We start from the raw sequence: 22,534 nt of genomic DNA on the forward strand, positions 1-22,534 counted from the left end.
TTGCTTACTAATGAACTTTTACAGCTTTTTTTGACTGACATTTAACTTCTCATAGATAATAAATAAAATTACACACAAATAATTATACAAAATAGGTAATAATGACAGAAAGTCCATATAATGATCTACTATAGTCACCAACTTTAAAAATTTTAACGCATTTCTAATATAAGAAAGACCACACTTTTTTTTAAAAACATTATTTTAATTAAACATTGGAGCCACGCAGTCCTGCGCACATGCATAACATCTTTATTTATCATGAGCATGACACATAATAAGTAAATAAAATTTTCACAAAGTACGAAACACATTTCTCTTTTAACTAAACTGTACTCTTAAGAAAAATGCAGTATGGAATGCTTAGAACACTCAGGGCCACAGTTCCTCATTTCCCCACGCATTGACCAAAATATACATGTACTTTAAAATCAGTTAAACAAATTCAAATGTTAGTATTCAAAGAGGAATACTTCACAAATTAGATGAAAGAAAGGTACACAATGAACTTGAGTGAAAAATACACAAAAGCATGTAAGGACCGAGAAAAAGATGTATTCGTGGAGAACTTTTTTAAGATAAACTTGCTCTATTTTTGCACATGCGTTACATTTTGCATTTCAGATTAAGGAAACATTCAAGATAATTCCTGTATAACTAGGGATTTTATTCACACTTGTTAGTACTGTAATTTATTAGAACAGTCACAGACATATAGGACAAGTATGCCATTTCCAAGGAAAACAATTTTCCCAAGCCAGACTTTAACAGTGAAATATAAAAGGGAATAAGAATATCCCATATTTAAAACAAAATTAGTATCTGAGTATGCAAAAACATGAACAAGAAACGAATATTTTTTCTGAAAATGTTCCGAATGGTTTAAGTCAGGACTAGTTTCATGAACAGAGCATGAAAAATAATGATGAATTTTTAATTTTATTTTGTCTGTAGTACATTTACTTATGCTAAAATCTTCCATTTTGGTTGACTGCACTTTACATTCAGAAAAAATATGCTTTTTTTAAAATATTCGCATGATGTGTAATAAAAATGAAAGCATGGCCCCGGTTCAGCAATGCAATACAAGGCGTTAAGGAAAAAAGTTTCTAAATTGAGTTTTTTTATCACGTACGAAGTGTATTGAAAGAGCGAAAATTAGTAATATATTAGCAGTGGATTAGGAAACAAATTTTCAAAGATAATACCGTGGTATGAAAATTAATCAAAAAGTATAATATGTAAAACTTTTTCTTCGTAATAAGTTATGAATGTTTTCGTTTCAGTAGAATGAAGTTAGAAAGTACAAATTTTGTAATGAAACACTCATTTAAGCTTTTAAGATTTTATTAAAATATGCAATAAAACACATTCACTTTGAAATATAATGCAGTAAGGTAAAATATAACTCTGGTTCATCAATACAATATATTAGTTATGTACAATTAATTGTTCATTTCGAATATGATAAAGAAACTTTTGAGTCAAAGAGAAATATATTTACAAATTAATGATTCTTATTTTATTATTAATTTAAATCAAATCTGATGTTTCTTATGAAGATGAGGTATTTTCTTAGACATGTTTCTAAAGAAATTAGTATATAAACTTTTAAGAAAGAAATATATTTCACGAGAAAAACGTCTATGACATTGCAAGTCTGTCATCGTGGTGACTTAGAGAAAATATTCCAAGTCTGTATGAGCTGGGTTAAAAGTCTCTATTATCTACATACGAATACGTCAATGCCAGAGAAAATTAATCTATCCCCATAGAATACTAAGATAACAATTACATTTCTTTTCTTAACTTCTGGTTTAGCGTGATAGTGAAGTTAAATCTTCCAAACGTGTAACAAAATTATTAAATCGAATGATATAAGTATTTAGTAAAAATTTGTTCTCAAGACTTTACGAGGCACTGTAAACGATAAAAAAGGAAAATATTTGAAAATTCAATGATTTGCAGTGGCAGTAAGGTAAAAAATGGTAATATTTAAACTGTTCTAAAGGTTACCAATAGGGTGTTTCACAAAAACGGTTTATGAAAACACGAACACATCACAGCCACTTACAAATAACTTCTGTCAAAACTGAAAATTCTACACTCAAAATTTACTTTGAATTCAGGAAAAGAAACATTAGGGGTTTCGAAATGAAGGTACTCATGTAAACTTTCCGGAATGAAATGTACAGTATTTCAGGAAATATTCATTTAACTTCTAACTTGTTCGTAATTTTGTTAAATCATATGTAATGAGCGTATGTGAGACACGAAAATGCATTCGTATGCGAAAAAATAACAAACATTTAACTATCTGACAATGAATCAAATTTCATTTGAAATGTAATGGCATGAAAAGTAGTACAATATATCTGTATGGAAAATCTTGATGATAATTTCTGGTGTGTTTTTTTCGAATAAAAAAAATAGTTAAAGGCTCCTAGGTTAGTAATGAACTACTAAATTCGGTCAATTTTCATCGAAAACGCCGTAAGAAGTTCTCCGTACTGGTAAAATATTACTTAAATTCTCTAGCTTTGTGACTTCCCTCAGACATTGGCAAGACCAACGGCTGTCTGGTCAATACAAGATAACTATGTGTTTAATAGGTTACTTCAAAGCTATGAAAGAAATAACAGTTGGGTAAAATTATGGACATTTTCAAGAAACAAATGTTCTCTTATGTCCTTTTGTTATTATATTTATAAACAAAATGCAAAAATTTAGTAAATACATAGATAAAATGGTAAATTAACATGAAATGTTTACTTAAAGTCTATGTAAAGTTGGTGATCGTAATACATTTGAAAAATAGTTCATATACAGTGCATTAAAATTTTGCACCCCATCTATGAATTCATGAAATTCAGCACAAAAAGTCATTTATCACGTTCGCTTGCTTGCAGTATATTCTCTTGTCGTTTTAATCTTTTTGCTTTTGAGTTGTAGTATTTCTGAATTTGAAGCTTTAAAACACAAAATCACTCTGATTTATCAACTTAGGTCTGAATGTAAAGTACAGTCAACCAAAATGGAAGATTTTAGCATAAGTAAGTGTACTACAGACAAAATAAAATTAAAAATTCATCGTTATTTTTCATGCTCTGTTCATGAAACTAGTCCTGACTTAAACCATTCGGAACATTTTCAGAAAAAATATTCGTTTCTTGTTCATGTTTTTGCATACTCAGATACTAATTTTGTTTTAAATATGGGATATTCTTATTCCCTTTTATATTTCACTGTTAAAGTCTGGCTTGGGAAAATTGTTTTCCTTGGAAATGGCATACTTGTCCTATATGTCTGTGACTGTTCTAATAAATTACAGTACTAACAAGTGTGAATAAAATCCCTAGTTATACAGGAATTATCTTGAATGTTTCCTTAATCTGAAATGCAAAATGTAACGCATGTGCAAAAATAGAGCAAGTTTATCTTAAAAAAGTTCTCCACGAATACATCTTTTTCTCGGTCCTTACATGCTTTTGTGTATTTTTCACTCAAGTTCATTGTGTACCTTTCTTTCATCTAATTTGTGAAGTATTCCTCTTTGAATACTAACAGTTGAATTTGTTTAACTGATTTTAAAGTACATGTATATTTTGGTCAATGCGTGGGGAAATGAGGAACTGTGGCCCTGAGTGTTCTAAGCATTCCATACTGCATTTTTCTTAAGAGTACAGTTCAGTTAAAAGAGAAATGTGTTTCGTACTTTGTGAAAATTTTATTTACTTATTATGTGTCATGCTCATGATAAATAAAGATGTTATGCATGTGCGCAGGACTGCGTGGCTCCAATGTTTAATTAAAATAATGCTTTTCAAAAAAAGTGTGGTCTTTCTTATATTAGAAATGCGTTAAAATTTTTAAAGTTGGTGACTATAGTAGATCATTATATGGACTTTCTGTCATTATTACCTATTTTGTATAATTATTTGTGTGTAATTTTATTTATTATCTATGAGAAGTTAAATGTCAGTCAAAAAAAGCTGTAAAAGTTCATTAGTAAGCAATGTCAGTTTGAAATTTCTATCTTAAAATTATTTGTGTTAGGTCTTTTATGTTAATTACTATGTTAGATCATAATTTGGAACTCTACTCAATATTTCGTGTAATGTATCATAACTATGTAGGAGTCATTTGTCAGGTATGATAAATTAAATTTCGTTCTCAAAAGGCTGTAAGATTTCAGTGCTAAATAAATGATTGACAATGGGAAATATGGGTATATTTCAGTTAAAATACAATGAATACGTTAAAAATATTCCAAGTTAAAAAATTTTTATATTCCAAATTGGGAAAAAGGCGATAAAGTTTCATTTCCATGGCTGAATATTAATGCCATGTGTATTATAGACTTTAAGCTCTTCACAAAATGTGACTATAATTCAAATTTAAAATAATTCATTACAATGTGGATATTCTTCTCTGTAGTTAAAATATAATTCAATCTTCTGTACTTTGTTAAGAGAGTTAGGCTGTGATAAGTTCAAATAGAGTAGTGTTTATAAAGTTCTTCGGTAAATGGTGGAATCATATTAAGAATCCGAGTGACGTTTTCACATGAAGGAAAAATCAAATGTTTCGTGTATGTTTCGTGATTTAAGTAGGATGTGTGCAAGAAAATACAAGATATTTTTCGTAAAATATTTCAAAGAGTTAGCAAAATTTGTTTTAGTAGTATAAATGAATCTTACTGAATAAAAGGGAGTGTTCTGAATATATATGTATAAATGTCTGTAGAGTAAAATAAGAAGAAATGAAGTACTATTGGTATGTATCTAAACATAACTGGGTAGAAATGCTCCATGCATTGGTTTGAGTTGGCTTCATACCATGAAAATTTATTTCTCCTTGTAAGATTTGTTTTAAAGTTAGTAAGTCTTACAATAAAGAAACATGTGTAAGTCTGTATTTATTATGGGAAAAAGGAATCAGAAATACAGCATAAATATGTTTTATAAGTTAAATATAAGGGTAAATGTGTAAATGGAAAGTGTAAAAATTACATTTGTCAGACATAGTTTGGTGAATCCTTTAAATAAAAGTAAGACGTGTAAAAGGGAATCAACAAAGTTTTGTATAGTTGGCCAAAAAAGTTAATACAGTCATTAATAGTTAGTACAATGCATTAGAAGGAAACGTTCTGAGTATCTCGAACTTAGTACTAAAAAAGTAAGAAATGTAGTATTCCAGTTAAACTATATAGAAAGAGCATTGTGTATATTGGCTTAATGTTACAGAAAATATTATATAGTGAAGTTATATGCATGTAAATTCCAGCTTAAAATTTCAAAGACAGAGAAATGTAGGTAAGTTTACTTTTAGAGAAATGCAAATGTAACATCGTATTGTATTTAAAACAAGGGAAAAAGTTAAGGGTAAAATAAAAAATGTAACAAAAAAAAAAAAACATTTGTGTAAACAAAAAAACTCAAAAAAATTAAAATTATGAAACTAAATATTACTTTTGTAAAAAAATTAAGTTAAAAATATAGTAACACCTTTTTTAAAGTAAAAAGCGGAAAGGGAAATTAAATTTGTAAAAATAAATATTACTTTTGTAAAACCAAAAAAAAAAAAAAAAAACCCATAGCACAAAACATCCTCAGGATGTCCTATTTAAGTCGCAATATCCCGGGATATACTTAGGATGTCCTAAGGATGTTGATTCTCAGATGTCCTGAGGAGATCGTAATTTAACATCCTGAGGATGTCTTATTAAAGTCGCTATGTCCCGGGATATGACAGGATGTCCTGAAGATGTTGATTCTCAGATGTCCTGAGGAGTTCACCAATTTCACATCCTGAGGACATTCATTCTGCATTGTCCGGAGGACTTTCGTTGTCAAATATTTTGAGGATATTTGTTCTCAAATTTACCAGTTTTAATTTTTTGACATTGCACATCTGAAACTTGCACATTATTTTATTTTTCATATGTATTTTACTAAGTTGTTTCTAAATGCTGTACATTAAAAATATTGATATGATTGATGATTTATTCTCGTTATTTTGTTGCTATTTTTTCTGACGTTTTTAAAAATTTATTTAGTCATGGAAAAGATTTTTTTCAATGGATTAGCATTTTCTAGAATATTTGCAAAATTCTAAATAACATATATTTTTTTTTATAAAAAATGAATAAATTACATGTATAATTACTTACAGATTACAAACCCTACTACAAATATAGGTAAAATTAGATATATATATATTTAATTACGGAAACGAATTTTTTTTTTTAAATTTGAGTATAGAGACATTAGGTATTTTTTTGGAAGCAGGAAACATGAAAAATTAGCAACTGCCTTCGCCGGGAATCGAAGGATGGACCTCTGGAATATCGGCCCAGTGTGCAGAACCACTACACCACGAAGACACGCTAGGTGTGGTGGTGGTGTATTTAATTATGGCAAAGCACACTAGGGCTATCTACCTAAGGGGAGGGATGTCTTCGTGGAGGACTTTCTAAGGGAAACTGGCTCGTATACACGTTACACATGGGGAAAACCACGAAAACACCCATGCAGCCAGCCCGTTCGCGGGATTCGAACCTCGGATCGCACTACCAGGGTTCAGCGACTTTACCGCTCGGCCGCTGGTGGGCCGAAGACACGCTAGGAAAGCGGAAGAAATACCTTATATTACTTCTCTTTTTAAAAGCCGACTTTTTTTTAAGGGGATCCAATCACTAAATCCTGGGTGTGGATATACCTCATCCAACACCTTTTTAGTTCGGGCGCCACTGTAGAGACATTAAGATTTTTTTGGGAAGCCGTAGAGATGAAAAATTAGCAACCGCCTTCGCCGTGAATCGAACCACGGACCTCTGAAATACCGGCCCAGCGTGCAGAACTATTACACCACGAAGGCACGCTAGGAAAGCGGGAGAAATACCTCATAAGGAAAATTTTTTTCCTCTAATTAAAGGACAGAAAATGTTTTTCAATCGCGCGATCTGTTATTGATATTGAATTACAGTCTTGCGATAATTTCGCAGTAAAGATACATCTCTGATGACTATCCAAGATTCTAGAAACTTTGGTCTTATATAGAGATGGTCGTCTTATAGAAATAATGCTTAATATCAATATTTATTTATAATCTCAGAACTATTGGTCACTTTCAGAAGTGGTCGTTTGAGAGGCGATATTCTATATATTTATTTACTGATTCCAAAATTTCTGAGATTCCAAAATTTGTTTATATTCTCAGAAATATTGGATGGAAGGTGGTCGTCCCATACATGCAAAATTTTACATTTCATTAAAAATGAATTCGGCATTGTTTAACTATTTCCCTATTAATTAATTAATTAGATAAAGAAAAAATTAGGAAATAGTTCTTTTTATTACGGAATAATGTAGGAAGTTCTACAGAACTATATTTTTTCGCGTCATTGCACATTGTATCCGGCAAACTACTAGTTCTTCGTATTCCTCCGCATATCCGTAAACATCTGTCATTTGAAACGAAATCCAAAATGGCTGCGCCATGAGGTTAACTTGTATGGATATTTTTTGTTGCATGAAAGGTATGTTCAGTTGCAATACTTGTATGTTTACTTTTTTTTGCTTTTCGAATTTATGTTATTTATGTCATTTTGACAGTTAAATATTTCACAGCTTTATGAATTGTTACCATTCTATCGTGAATTACGTGTATCTCAATGGCTGGCTGTCTTTTCAAATATCTAATTTGCCCTGCTATCCAAATGTTTATGACTGAATTTTTTTTAGTCTAGTTTATGCATTCAGTTTCAAAATAATATGTGTGATCAGATTGCTTATTATTTTATTGCAGCAATAAATTTATGTTAAATAGTTTGAACAATTGTATAAAAATAAGAATTTGCATTGTTTCGTCCAAAATATGTATGGTTGAAACATTATCTTAATCTAGTTTGTAATTCAAGTTTTTTTGGGGGTACTGTTCTGTTATTGGGACCAGAATCGGAAATGTATGAACCTGTGTTCATAAGTACGTGCATAGATGTTTGAATGTAGACACACACACATACAAATATACAAGCATACATAAATACATTTCTGAACCCGGTCCTGATAACAGAACAGTACCTTTTTTTAATCTTTTTTGAATATTTTATAAAATGATTAAGCATTTTTCAAACTGCATATCATTTTAAGATTCATCTTGCAGGAAGACAAAATATGGTCATTCAATCCAAATGCTTATGATTGCTTTTAACATTTTCTCATAAATATTGTTTGCATTTTTATTGTATTTTAGATACTTTAGTTATGTAAAGTGAACATGAGAATATTAGGAAAGCTGAAGAATATGAATAGCTACCATAATATATGTATTTTTTCATGGAGCCCATTGTTTTAGAAACCAATGCACCATTATTATATGCTGGCTTATTTTATAATTATATGCAGTTTAATTTTATGTTCATGTTACTGTAGTATTGTCATTATAATAAAAGTATTGATAATTTTTGTTGAATCTTGCAAGTTGCCTAACATTCAGAATTATTGCTTCCGAATTTTACTGATAGGTTTTTTCGAGTTGACATAATCTGTCTGATAAATAAAATAAACTGGTGTTTAAATTATATGCATTTCTCTTAATGTTTCATTGAAAGTGAGATGGAAATACAAATGCTATCCAGAAAAGTGAATTCTTTTTGCCTGAAATAACAAACTGTACTAAATGATTAATGTTTATATCATTTTAGAAATGTCAATATTAAAGTTTCTCGCTCTTCTCTTCTTTGATTTTGAAATAATTTATAATAAAATAATGTATGCATAAGTTTAATTAATGTAAAGTGTCATTCAATAATATAATTTATTTTTGCTGATATTTTTATATTTCTTATCTGGGTTTTCTTTTGGTGTTAGCAGGAAGGAAAAGACTGTAATGTTTTAATTAAGGAAATAATTAAAACATTACAGTCTTTTAAATAACACAGTTACAGTAATGTTTATTGAAGCAATCAGTACTGTGTGATTGAATAATGTTAAAATGCATTGTTCATAAGGAAATTTGCTTATCTTTGTGTTATAGATTTTATTTTGACACAAGCTGAAATTTGAATTATTGGAAGCACTTTGAAAACCTGAATTATTTCCTGAATCATTAATCATGCCAATATATAACATACAAATTTTCATACAAAATTATTTCTTTGAGCATATTATAAAGAGCTCATTTAATTTTATTATTTGTACAAATTTTAGACAAAAGTAGCATGTAACAGTTAAAGATGTATTGAAGCCTACTTGTTACTTGTGGTAACAAAGAAGTGTGAAAGATATTGCCACATTAGCGAACATGACGATCATCGATGCTTAGTTTAATAATATATTGAGAAATGCTGGGAACTTTCAGAAGTAGACATTTCAGAAATGATGGGCTTGATAAGAAATTTACATGGTTTTATTATTTATTCTTTAGTTAAGAATGGATTTTAGATGTTCATGTGAAAGAATTCTGTTTAATTATATGTGAAAGAATTGTTAAAGTTTGGCATTTAAAAAAATGAATTAATAATATGCAATTATCTTTTATTATACATATATTACTATATATTTCTAATGCGCTATGTAAATGTCAGTGCTAAACAATTGAGATACTATTGTCAGGGCAATTTTTTCTTATACATGAAAAATTCTGATACTTTCTTATCATCTACCCTCACAGCTTCAACTTAAGCTAAAACAGCAAGAATATGCACACGATAATAGCAAACTATGAATATGCATACCACACACATGTATTTACATGCTTTATATTTAATCTTTATTTCTGAATAGTATTCCATTCAATGAAAAATATGTGAATATTGACCCAATATATATATTTTTGTGTGTGTGCATCCTAAAATTTCTTGTTTCTTATAAAGTGCTTATTTGAATTACTACTTGTGAACAGAGCAGTAGATATGAACCATAAACTAACCATTTTGCCAATTTTCACAGCTTTGCAGATAGTCAGAAAGCACCAAAATTTGTAATAATGTTAAGTTTAAATGATGTTCTATACTTTTGTGTTAATTTTTCTATTCTATTAATTCTGTTACTGTGTTATCAAACTTTCTGCAGAAATTTCAACTGGTTGAGATGTTATTACCATGTGGAGAAGAATTTGGTTTTCAAGCTAGAAAAAATTGCAGCTGAAGGATTTTGTAGAAGGTCAGTCAAACTGGTTTTAGTTAATTATAATTTAATTTTGGGTGAAGAATTCTCAAATTTATTTATCATAAGTGTCTAAAGGTCTTCTAACTTAAATTCTGCTTGTTTTTGAAATTTTTCATGACATTCATTCTTTGATTATTATTTTTTTTTTAATTTACTAACTTATGTCCAGGCACATAATGTTGCATTTAATGCCATACCTTAAATATTGTAAAATGTTAAAATAATACATTTCACTTAAAAATGTGGTTGTGACAGTAAATTTTCTGTTACATTTAATCATATCTATAAACATTGGTATACATCATTTTTCAATAATCTGTATATTATTTTGTGCATTTCTTTTACATCCAAGATCTGGCATATGACTTGCTTTTCAAACTGATAACATGGTGTAATAATGTAATCTAGTGGTTAAAGTTTACTATGGAATGGGCCAAATTTAATAAATTATTCTTTGATAGAAATTTATTCATGTGTTCAGTGTGTCTCATCTCATTAAATTGCTAAAGTAAATTTTATGTACTTGCATTTAGGAATTTTGACTGTATCAGAGTAATTTTATTTCAGTTATTATAACATGCAAGGGAAAAAATTCATTCATAGCTCCGTATTTAAAATTAGTTAATCAAATTCCTTAATAAAGAGGGACGTTTTGTTGTTTTTAATGTTGATAGAGTTTAATTCAAAAATATGCCACATTAAGGGTTACTTTTTAACCTAATTTAAAATTTTCATTACTTTAACATGTCCAATAATTGTTATTTTAACTCCGATATTGTAATAATATCAAAATTCCTTACTTTTTGATAGGTAATCCAAATGTAAAACAAGAAAAGAAAAAATTAAAATCTAGAAGTATATTTATTTCATATCTCTAACAAATAAAAACAACACAAGCACTTTTTACTGTCTATCTGCATAGTGTGGCATGTCCCGTAAGACTGAGATTTGTATGGTCAAATCCATGTTTCAGTTAAAGGAAAATGTATGCACAGTCTTCTGATTTTCCCTTCGATTAAGGATTCTGTATATACTAGCATAAGAAATATATTAGTTAATGCAGTGTTATACATCAATATTTATAGACAATTATTGTGGCTATGTTTATTATAATTTTGTTCACTGTAATGGCTGGAGTGCCTAAACCATCATGCTGTGTAAACAAAACTCAAAAATCTTCATCTCTGCCTACTGCTCCACCTAGTGTTTAAACCACTGAAATGGTGATTATGGTAGAACATCTTTGATAAAAATTTACTCTAATGTAACCCTTGGCGAATCGTTTCTTTTTTTTTTATATCAAGATCGTCACCTGAGAGGATCGGCACCAATTTCAAGGTGGCCGCTACACAAAACCAAAATAAGAAGTCAAAGACATACACAAACTCTGTGTCCATGTACACATCGACCTATTAAAACAGAGAACTGCACAAACTGGGCATTGTGCACTGCCTTAACTTTGTCCATGTACACATTGATCTATTTTCACTTTAAGAAAATCAGAAAGTTAAAAATATCATAGTTACCAGAAAAAATTTGCCACTGCCTAACACACAGACAACCAAAAATACACAAACAGAGAGGAATAAGTTACCAAAAATACATATTTCCTAGCATAAAAACATTAAACAACAAATCTTCTAACAAAAATTAACACACAGAGACAAAAAAATAAATGAAACATCATTTTTTTAACATACCTTTTTTTTTTCACATGCATATATTTAGGCTTCCCACCACCATCCTCCAGGTAAGCAATTCAATTAAATTTTTCGTCTCTTAGTCACCTCAGACATACTCAAACGATGGTTTTTTCCCCCCCCCCCAAAGGCTACTTTCGCCAACATTAGGGTTACCGAAAAACTTATTTGACGCAACGGGCTTCCACATTTCACAAACAACCAATACCATTTTGCGATTTTTTTTCAGACAGAAACCAAAGTGTACCATACAGTAAAGATTAGCCACATCTTCATTTACTACTGTTACAAGTACTTCTTTGGTAAATTTCTGCAGTTAAATTCAAAAGTTTAAAATTGCATTAACATGATCAGATTTTATTTTCTGCACGTAGCTAACAATTACTTATGAGTTGTCAGATAAATGTTACCAGATGCAGTTAATTATTTTTTACTTCCAATCTCATGAGACAAGTTTTTTTTTTGCTCCTGCAAGACTTTACTTTGTGTTGCAAAATAAATTCATTCTCACTCTTTTTGGACTTGCCTACACATTAAATTTAAAATAGTTTTATGAATAGGTAAGATGTGATTATCATAATTTTGTTTCTTTCTTTATCTTGGCAACTTTATATGTTGATTCAGTATCCAGGTTACCTACCAGTGGCTGATTGATAAAACTGCTCATATGTTCAGCTGGTGGTTTGAGTTTATTTTCTGACATAAAAAATTTTAAAAGGCATCCCCCATGTTTATTTTACTATAATCGAAAAATCAAATAATTGCTACTCTGTTTATAGGTGCTAAATGTTAAAATATTTTAAATGCTTCCTTTAATTTGCATTCTAATAGTCATTTGTTTAAATTTAATTATGAATTATATTCACATATAGTAATTGTGAGTGTTTTTTTATTTTAGGTGCTGTGAAAGGCAATGACAGAGATCCAGTTTATCAAGAGTTCTTATATATATAAGAATACATGGATATAAGATTGTTTTTCATGAATTCAAATAAAATGTGATAAATTGGATTAATAAAAACTATTTTGAATTTTGAAAAGTGTTTTTCCTCTGTTAATCATAATATAGTGCCATAAATTTCTGAATGTGTTTATTTTTCATCCAAATAAATAGTTTTACAAAAATTTGTCATATTAATAGATATTACATAATTTAGCATTATTATACATATTTATTATAGCAGATTTAGCTGAACTACTTTTTTAGTCTCTCTGCAGATGAAGTCACGATGGTAAGTGGTTAGATATTTTTCTGTAATTCCCATTAAGTAATTTTATCTGGTAAATTACCATTACTTATATACTAAAGGTGAAAGAATAAGCTTTCCTTGAAAATACAAAAATTTGCAGATATTTCAAAAAATTGGTATACGTAAAGTTCTTAAATTGCCACATATGCGAAACTGAAAATGTTATATATGAAATAGTTCATAAATATAAATATTTTCACTATTTTTTAACTATAATTCACTGCATTTGTTATATATAATCACAGTTTAAGGTAGCAGTGCTTTTCTCACTGTGATTTCTCATGTATTTTGATTCATAAATACACGTACATAAATCCACGTATTTTGATTTCTCTTTTGAGACCGAATAAAAAATGAACTAAACATTCTCGTTGACATTGAGAGTTGAATAAAAGCTCACCTCAAAATAAAATGAATTAATAAATTTATGGAAAATTTTACATAGTATATATTGAGCAGAAAGTGTAAACTGAATATACTTAATGGAATTAATAATTGGTGGAGTTGATTGCAGAATAAAATTCCTTAATTGCATGGTAAACAGTAGATCTTTTGAAGTTTTTCTATGTTGCGTAAAATGCAGATTTAAATTTTTGATATTGATTGTCATATAAATGGCAATTACTGTTTTATTTTGCTCTTAAATGAATGGTTAGTAATAAAATTATGGATGAGACAACCTTTTAACATGCGCTAGAATTTACAAAGCCTTTAACATGCCAAATTTTAATTTGGTGCTGATTTCAACGGGTAAATTTCATTTTACTGAATTTTGCGTAAAATAATACCAATGAACCATTGCAGATTATTTTCAGAACGTTTTTTTAATCTAAAAGGGCTATTAGTTTTGAAATGTGACTTCATATTGTCAATCGTAAACTTGTTTCGCTTTTCATTCAAGTCTTGTCATTTGGCAAAATTTAATATATTTACCTTTAAAATCTAATATATTATTGACTAATAAGCCAAGCTATTTAAAAGCATTACACACAATTCTTAACAATGCTTTTTTTAATTTTTAATCTGATTGATTTAAAATGCATTTAATTCATGATATATCTAATTGAAAACATTTTAATATTTTTACATAATTACATGATATATTTCTTCATTTTTCAAATATATAGAAGATATATAACTTTCTGGTGTCAGTATCTTATAAAATGTTTTGCTATTTCCACTGCCCCATCTGTATTGATAATCTATGCATTCTTAAACTTTTAGCCTCTTTGAGTGACTGCTAAAATCTGAGGCCTTTCAGATTTTTTTTTTAATTGTGTGAGCAGAAAGATAGAATTTTAGAAGAGCTTCTTGAGTTACCTTTTGAATGATATAAAGAATTGTTAACATAATGTCAAATTTTTACGACTAAATATTAAATATATAAAAAAGCCTGCAGCATTCTCATGTTACGAAAACATATTTATTTATTCTGAGGCTAGGAATTTAGTTTTAAAAATACAATTTATTTCTTTTAACAATTTCCCAACAGTGTCATCAAAACACTATAAATTTCTTACATGTTTTAAAGAAAGATGATTCATTTATGTAAAGATTATTAAATGGCTTATTTTATTATTCAATTTTTAATACAAATTAACTGAAATTAGAAACTGATTTTGTAAAATAATTTAATTATGAATAATTCAATTTGGGGTCTATTGGATGTTTAAAAATGATCAAAAGATTTTTAATATCTTAAAAATAAAAGCAAAATTTTCAGTTTTAATATTTTGTATTAATAATTCATTTTAAATTCCTTGCTCAGTTTTAATATATTCACAAATTCAGATTTAAAAACAAAATAAGTTGTATAAATATTTTCAACATTTCTGATTTTTCCATAGCAACCATAGGAAAAGGATTTGAGACTATCTGTGTGAAAAAAGTAGATTTTAGATCATCACACCTTCACATACTTTCACTGGAATTTTCCTCTGTATATATACTGGGATGTGACACTAAGCAGTTGAGAGTATGTATTTAAGAGGTTAAAGAGATATTGTAACTAGTGTTTCAAATCCTGATAACATCCCATACGCTGTCGGTGAGACGTAGATAGGATGTCCTAAGGATATACTGGGATGTGACATTAAGCGCTCAGGAGGATGAGTTTAGGAGGAAATTGGGATATTACGGGATGTCCTGAGGATGTAGTAAGAAGGAGTTCATATCCTAATAACATCCCGCACGCTGGCGATGGGACTTGGTTAGGATGTCCTGAGGATATCCCGGGATGTGACTTTAAGCACTCGGGAGGAGGTGTTTAGGAGGTTCGCGGGATATTCCGGGATGTCCTAAGGATGTGCGCATATCCCGCGAGCAACATCCTTGGGATATTCCAAGGATGTTTTTGTGCTATGTGGGAAAGTTTAAACAAAAAATTAAAATAAAGTAAAGTAAAAATACGAAAAGGAATAAATTTTGGAAAGGGAAAAAAAAAAAAAAAAACTTTTGCAAAATAAAGAAGTGAAAAGGAAAAACTCAATTCGTAAATATAAATATTACTTTTGTACCCACATAGCACAAAAACATCCTTGGGATATCCCGAGAATGTTGCTCGCGGGATATGCGCACATCCTCGGAATATCCCGCGAACCTCCTAAACACCTCCTGCCGAGTGCTTAATGTCACATCCCGGGACATCCTAACTAAGTCCCATTGACAGCGTGCGGGATGTTATTAGGATATGAACTCCTACATACTACATCCTCAGGACATCCCGGGATATCCCACTAACCTCCTAAAAACATCCTATCTATGTCCCATCGACAGCGTATGGGATGTTATTAGGATTTAAAGTCTTACTTACTACATCCTCAGGATATCCCGTAATAACCCAGTTTCCTCCTAAACTCATCCTCCCTAGTGCTTAATGTCACATCCCAGTATATCCTTAGGACATCCTATCTAGGTCCCACCGACAGCGTATGGGATGTTATCAGGATTTGAAATACTAGTTACAATATCCCTTTAACCTCTTAAATACATACTCTCAACTGCTTAATGTTACATCCCAGTATATCCCCAGAAATCTTCTTTATATTCCAGTGAAAGTGTGTGAAGGTGTTGTGATAACCTGAAACTTGCTTATTTTCCACAGACAGTCTCAGGTCCTCCATCTGTGGTTACTATGGAAAAATAAGAAATGTTAAGAATATTTATACAATTTATTTTCTAATTTGAATTTCAATTTATTTAATAATTTGTAAATATATCTAAAACTGAGCAAGAGACTTGAAATGAATTATTAATACAAAATATTATAAGAGAAAATTTTGCTTTAAAGTATTAAAAATCTTTCGATCATTTTTAACCATTCAATAGCACAAAACTGAATTCTTCGATATATTCATAATTAAATTATTCTACAAATTCAGTTCTGACTTCAGTTAATTTGTATTCAGAATTGAATAATAAAATTAAGCATTTAATAACCTTTAAGTAGCGGACCAGATGTGTGTAAATTTTGAAATTCTGAACTTAAGTCGGTTATGTTGATTGAATCATTATTCATGGCTACAATATGATTAAACAGTTCATGAGTTCGTCTTGCTATTTGCTGTAATGGAGCGGAAGATTTTCTAATCAATTTTTTAATAGAAGATATATAGCTTTCAAATTTAAATGCACTGTAATTATCTAACGGCTCAAACATTTTTACATCTTCGCAAATATGCAGTAGGCCGTGAACATTATGAGCAATATACTGTTTTTCATAATAAAGCCCAAAATTTACTGCGAAGAGTTTTAATAGAGACTGTGCGTATTCATCATTTGCCGTCTGATTCTGTATTTTACATAAGAGTCTAATCGAAATATGAAGTAGTAAAAAATGATCATGTAGCTTTTTGTTAAATTTAAAAGTAAATAAATAAATAAAAAAATAAGTGGGCTAGTGTACAGTAAAAATTGACGGTATTCTGTAGCTTTCCAGTGTTTCAATTCTTTTAGAGTTAGTTCCTTGGTTTTCTTGCAAATTCAATTGGTACATAAGGCTTTAAAAACTGGTCATTAAAAAAAAAAAATAGTTCAACATTTTTTATGTGGTAATCGTGCTTGTAAGGTGCCTCCGCCTATCCTAATAGTAATCATTTTTTGTACTACTCCTAAGCACGCAAGGGACATAAAGTCTAACGGAATATTTATTAGTCCTATATTTGGAATATTCCTTAAAATGGGATAATCGTTTTGGTAATCGTCATCAGTCAGTTCTTCTTGAGACATAAAAGTTCATATTTCGAATCACAGTTTGAAATGGAACTTAAAGAATATTTGCTAGAGCGAAAATTCGACACAGTCCTTTTTCATAATTAAATACTACTTCATCTTCTGACGAATCCGATAATATACGTTGATTTATTCTGCTGTAAATCGTCTTTTAGATATCTGAGATATTTTTTTTTAGTTCTGATCATTTTTGTAGAATAAAGGAAACATTTAGAAACTTACTTTTCACACTCTGTCAATGTAACGCTTGCAAGCGTCAGCAAGTCAGTTCGTAACTGAAAGAGAATTTGGAACGACGGCTATTAACGTTTAGCAGAATAGCTGAATTCTGGAAATCAGAAGGTAAGTACTTTCCACTTTGTGGGGTTCTTCAAGGATATCACTATTACGGAACAATTAAAACCGTTGGGGGCGTTTTGCGACTTTGTTGTGAAGGGGGAAGGGATGTGAAGGGATGTTTTCCTTGTAGGGGGATACAAAAGAAGGGAAGGTCTGACACATAAATCTGCCACATTAACAAAAGAGAAATCTTCTTGGGGCATCGGCTACAGAAAAAGTGCTCAGAGGTGTTACATTCTGAGCGGAGCTCGGTTTCTCAAAAGCAAAGAAAATTTGAGAAGCAGTTTTACGACCAATGATAATGATGATCAAAACTTTAAGATTTTCAACTTCAATTGTTATTTATAGTATAAAATAAAGTAATAAAACTGCTGAGTTTAAAGAACGCGTTTAATTTAAAAATTAAATCATTTTAATTTAAAGTTTGAACATCTATTTAATCCGTTATCTAATTTTGAGTTTTCATAACAACATTTAATTTTGTGTTATATACCTTGAAGAAACGTGTTTACTGCATTTTCTGGATGTTACAAATAAATTAATAAAGCAGCAATTATTGTTAAATTATGAGGAGTCATGTAGCATTGTCGGCATAACATATAAGACTGCAGAGCGCTGGATATGTTTTTTTCGCGCTTTGTTTAGCAGAGACCGAATATTTGTATGGTTAAAGAGGTAGCAAAGTGAGGTTTGAGGAGAGTAAGAACTTAATGTTAGTTCTTCCCATTCTCAAACCTTATTTTCCTATTACAGAGAGGTAAAAAACAAGTTACTTCTTACCTCAGTCGCTTTGAAAAACTAATTCTCATTATTAAAGAACTTACCAGAAAATGAACGAAGAAACTGCAATGAATTTTTTAGCCCAATAAAATTATTCTTCTGTTTATAAATTCAAATTAAAGTTAACCTCGTACAGACTAGTTTTTAACTGCGTTTGTAAACTAAAATTTCGTTTGTTTTAAAAAAAAAAATATTGTTACTTATTACTGCACAGCACTAAACGTCATTCATTACTAATATAATAGTGTAATAGATCAAAAAGTATTATTTTTCTTTTGCAGTTTCAAAGTATAGTTATTTCTATGCTAAGAACTATCGATGAATTTAATAGAATACTTTTATAACTTGATATTTCTGATTAGTGCCTCAGAGACGGGTAAGTGATTATATTGACCGATTGCCGTACAGAAGGGCTCAAGTTCGAATGCCATATAAGGCATGGATGCACATCATGCCCATCTGTTCATAGGATAAATGTCTTCGTAAAAGATTTTCTGAGTTAACCTGTAACGTACATAATATTTGTGTTCAAAGATATTAGAAAAGTATCTAAAATAATGTTTACAAAATATATTATGTAGCAATTAGAATTTAATCGTAAACACATTTTCAATATGAAACTCAAAAACGGATGAAAACACGTGCCTATAACTTGTAAGAAAGTTCTCTGATCAACTGTGAAACAACAAGAAAAATTTGAAAATATTATTACTTAATATTTACAGCCAACATATACAAGACGAAATCCAGTGTAAGCATAACAATTAAATTTTCATATGCAGAATAGGTAATCCATAGAGTAAGATTTCGATTCTTATAACATGACTTGCGTGTGGTACAAGGTTACTTTAATATTTTCAGATATGAGCTTCCATAAAAAGTAAGTACTGAAGATATCTGAGAAAAAACATTCTCAGGAGATCTTCATATATCCCGGGACATTACGACTTGAACAGGACATCCTTAAGATGTTGATTTACGATGTCCTCAGGATATCTGAAAATCAACATCCTGAGGAGATCTTCATATATCCCGGGACATTGAGACTTGAATAGGATATCCTCAGGATGTTGACTTAAGAAGTCCTCAGGATATCTGAGAATCAACATCCTCAGGATATCCTAACTGCTTCCCGGGAGATTGCGACTTAAATAGGATATCCTGAGGATGTCTTGTGTTATGGGGGTAGAACCAAAAAGAAAATTAAATATAAAAAAAATTAAAATAAAGTAAAGTAAATTACGAACAGGAAAAAAATTTCGAAAAAAAAAAAAAAAAAACTTTTGCAAAATAAAAAAGTGAAAAGGAAAAATTCAATTCGTAAAAATAAATATTACTTTTGTAAAACCGAAAAGAAAATTAAATCTAAAAAAGTAAACTTTGCAAGATAAAAAGTAAAAAGAAAATTTAAGTTCACTTTTGTGGAAGTATACGTCAATTTGCGAAAATTAAAAATAAAATTTATGTTTGGGAAAGGGAAAAAATGAAATAAAAAATTAATAAATTTACTAAAAAAATAGTAATAAGATGAAAAATGAAAACAATTAAAAATATCTTAATAATAATAAAAAATTAAACTGTGGGAAAATCTTACATTTAAAACAGCAATGAATAAAGTAATGATTAAGAAGCCAAAAGAAATCCTAGCCGTGGTGTAAAAACAAATGAAGCGCATACTCAGACTTTCAGCCTTATGTCATCAATGCTGCAAAAAGTCAAAAAGCGAAAAGGGTTTCAAATAACAAGTCTGATAAGAGGACCGGGTAGCCGAGCGGTAAAGCGCTAGACCTCCCATCCCAGAGATAGCGAGTTCGAATCTCAGCCGTGGAGTTACTTTTAAAATTCAGGCAAAATAATATTAATTTCCACAAAAATTCATTAAAGGTAATAAGTAAAATAATGATGTACTAAATAGTTAAAAATAATAGTTAATAATTAAAAAGTTAAAATTAATGACGTATTAAAAATTAATCAAATAACAAAATAATATTAATCACATGTCAAATACTTAAAAATAATAAATTATAAGTGATGTCATTCCAAACACGTGGTTTAAGAGTTCGTTGCCACAAACATAAGAAATAGTGTTGCCACAAAAAATAAAAAACTTTGAGACGATAAAATCGTTGCCACAGAATCAAAACGAAACTTTGAGGATGTCATTCCTTCCATCTACGTCATTTTTGGTTGTCACGTGATTCAAGATGGCGGCGACCACGCCCCTTTTCTGTGACGTCACTTCCGCCTACCGAGTACCCCGGGTTACTACTAACGGATAAATGAGCCTCCATATTATATCCAGCGATTGAGTCTTGCTTTTCGTATTTTTTAAAAGCATGGAATCGTGGTAATTCTTTTTATTCTAAAAGGCATGCGAAAGACCGATTAAACATTTTAAAGCAGCAGGATTATTAACAACTGCTTCTATTTACAAAGTTACGAATCACGCATTTTTTGTGAAGGTAAACATTTGAGATTTGACTGTAAATCAGTTTTGAACGATAATTTTACTTTGACTAAAAAAAGTTTCGAGTAAACCATTTCGACACTTTTAGCAATGTGTTTGTATCAACAGAATAAAAAAGTATTTTTAAATTAGCTTGATGAAGGTATAGTAAAAAAAAGTCCCCACATCTGAAGTGAAGTACTGTAGCAATTACTTATCTCATCGTCCTTTTCTAAAGGCAAACACCAATTCGTTCAGGATTTCATGTTTCAGCGGCATTAGCAAATCATAATTCTCTGAACGAATGACTGCAGTCCGGTTTTAATTTAACTGAACTCATTCGAGACGTTATACTGCGCTACAGTTAGATAGTTGGTTAGTTAGTTACGGCAAAGCCTCGAGGGCTATCTGCCTAATGGGAGGGATGCCTTCGTGGAAGACTTTCTAAGGGAACTGACTCGTATACACGTTACACATGGGAAAAACCACGAAAACATCCATGAAGCCAGCCCGTTCGCGGGATTCGAACCTCGGATTGAACTACCCAGTGTTCAGCGACTTTACGGCTCGGCCGCTGGTGAGCCTTACTGCGATACAAAGATTGGCGATATGGAATCATACCTGTTATAAAAAAGCGTTCTGTAAATGAGTATTCAGAAAGAGGATAGAATGTTCCTTCCGGTTTTACCGTAGAAAAATATGGAAGAGAAAACCGTCAGAGGTTTTCGACATGCTAGACTTGTTCTGGGGGGCAAAATAAAGTCCTTTCCTTTCGGCCTCCGATAATGGCAGTAAATAACAATTAGAAAAATTTGTATCCGATTATAAGATATTAATGCCCAAAGGCACCTTTGTTCTAAGAGACAGATTCTGGTGATTGCGATAAAATCAACAATAAGTAAGAAAGTATTAAGTATGCTTTGGAATGTATTAAGTATACATGTATTAAATATGCTTTGGAATAAAGAACTGGATATTCTGAAAATCAGTACGGGATAGGTAAAAAATTGGAAATAATTACTAAACGAAGCATGCTATCTGCAGTTCATAAAGTAGTCGATCCTTTTGCTTTCTCCCCGTTATGCTTTGCCCGTAAATGCTGTTATAAAAGGCATGGAGCAAAAGTGTCAGTTTGGACCACGAGTTGACTGGTAATCTTCGTAAAGATTTTTAACAATCACTTCAAGAATTAAAATCTCTGGGTGACACTGAAATTCTCATATTTATTTAAGTCACATCAAAAATTTAAATAAGTCTGCTCTTCATACTTTTGTTGATGGGAGCAAATGTGCTTATGCAGCGATTACATTTTTAAAAAAAGCGATCAAGTGGAACCGTTTCTTCTTGCTACCTAATCTTTAATTGCTCCTTTAAAAGAATAGAACTTTTGTCAGCTGTAATTGGAGCCAGATTGGCGGATCCTGGAACTAAAACTCTGGGACGGGAAAGAATTAACAAATCTTACTGGAGTGATTCCATAACAGTGCTCGCATGGATAAAAAGAGATGAAACTGATCAGTTTCTAATTTAGTGTGATGAAACTGATCTGAAACCATGTTAAGGGGGAGATTAAAAAAAAACGTGAAACCTTTCTGCGTCGAATTGTCTTTTGGACAA

General features: G+C 30.4%; 1 long non-coding RNA gene across 1 annotated transcript; it reads left to right on the forward strand.

The window, feature by feature from the left end:
• Positions 1-7,471: 7,471 nt before the first annotated feature.
• On the forward strand, positions 7,472-12,912 carry LOC146996276 (uncharacterized). Its single transcript, XR_015041894.1, has 3 exons — positions 7,472-7,540; positions 10,077-10,166; positions 12,771-12,912. It is a non-coding gene; the product is annotated as an uncharacterized LOC146996276 (long non-coding RNA).
• The last annotated feature ends 9,622 nt before the right edge of the window (positions 12,913-22,534 follow it).

Source organism: Stegodyphus dumicola, chromosome 7 (assembly GCF_044657685.1).
Source record: "Stegodyphus dumicola isolate Sdum_Otavi_A_Nest chromosome 7, ASM4465768v1".
Classification (NCBI taxonomy): Eukaryota; Metazoa; Arthropoda; class Arachnida; order Araneae; family Eresidae; genus Stegodyphus; species Stegodyphus dumicola.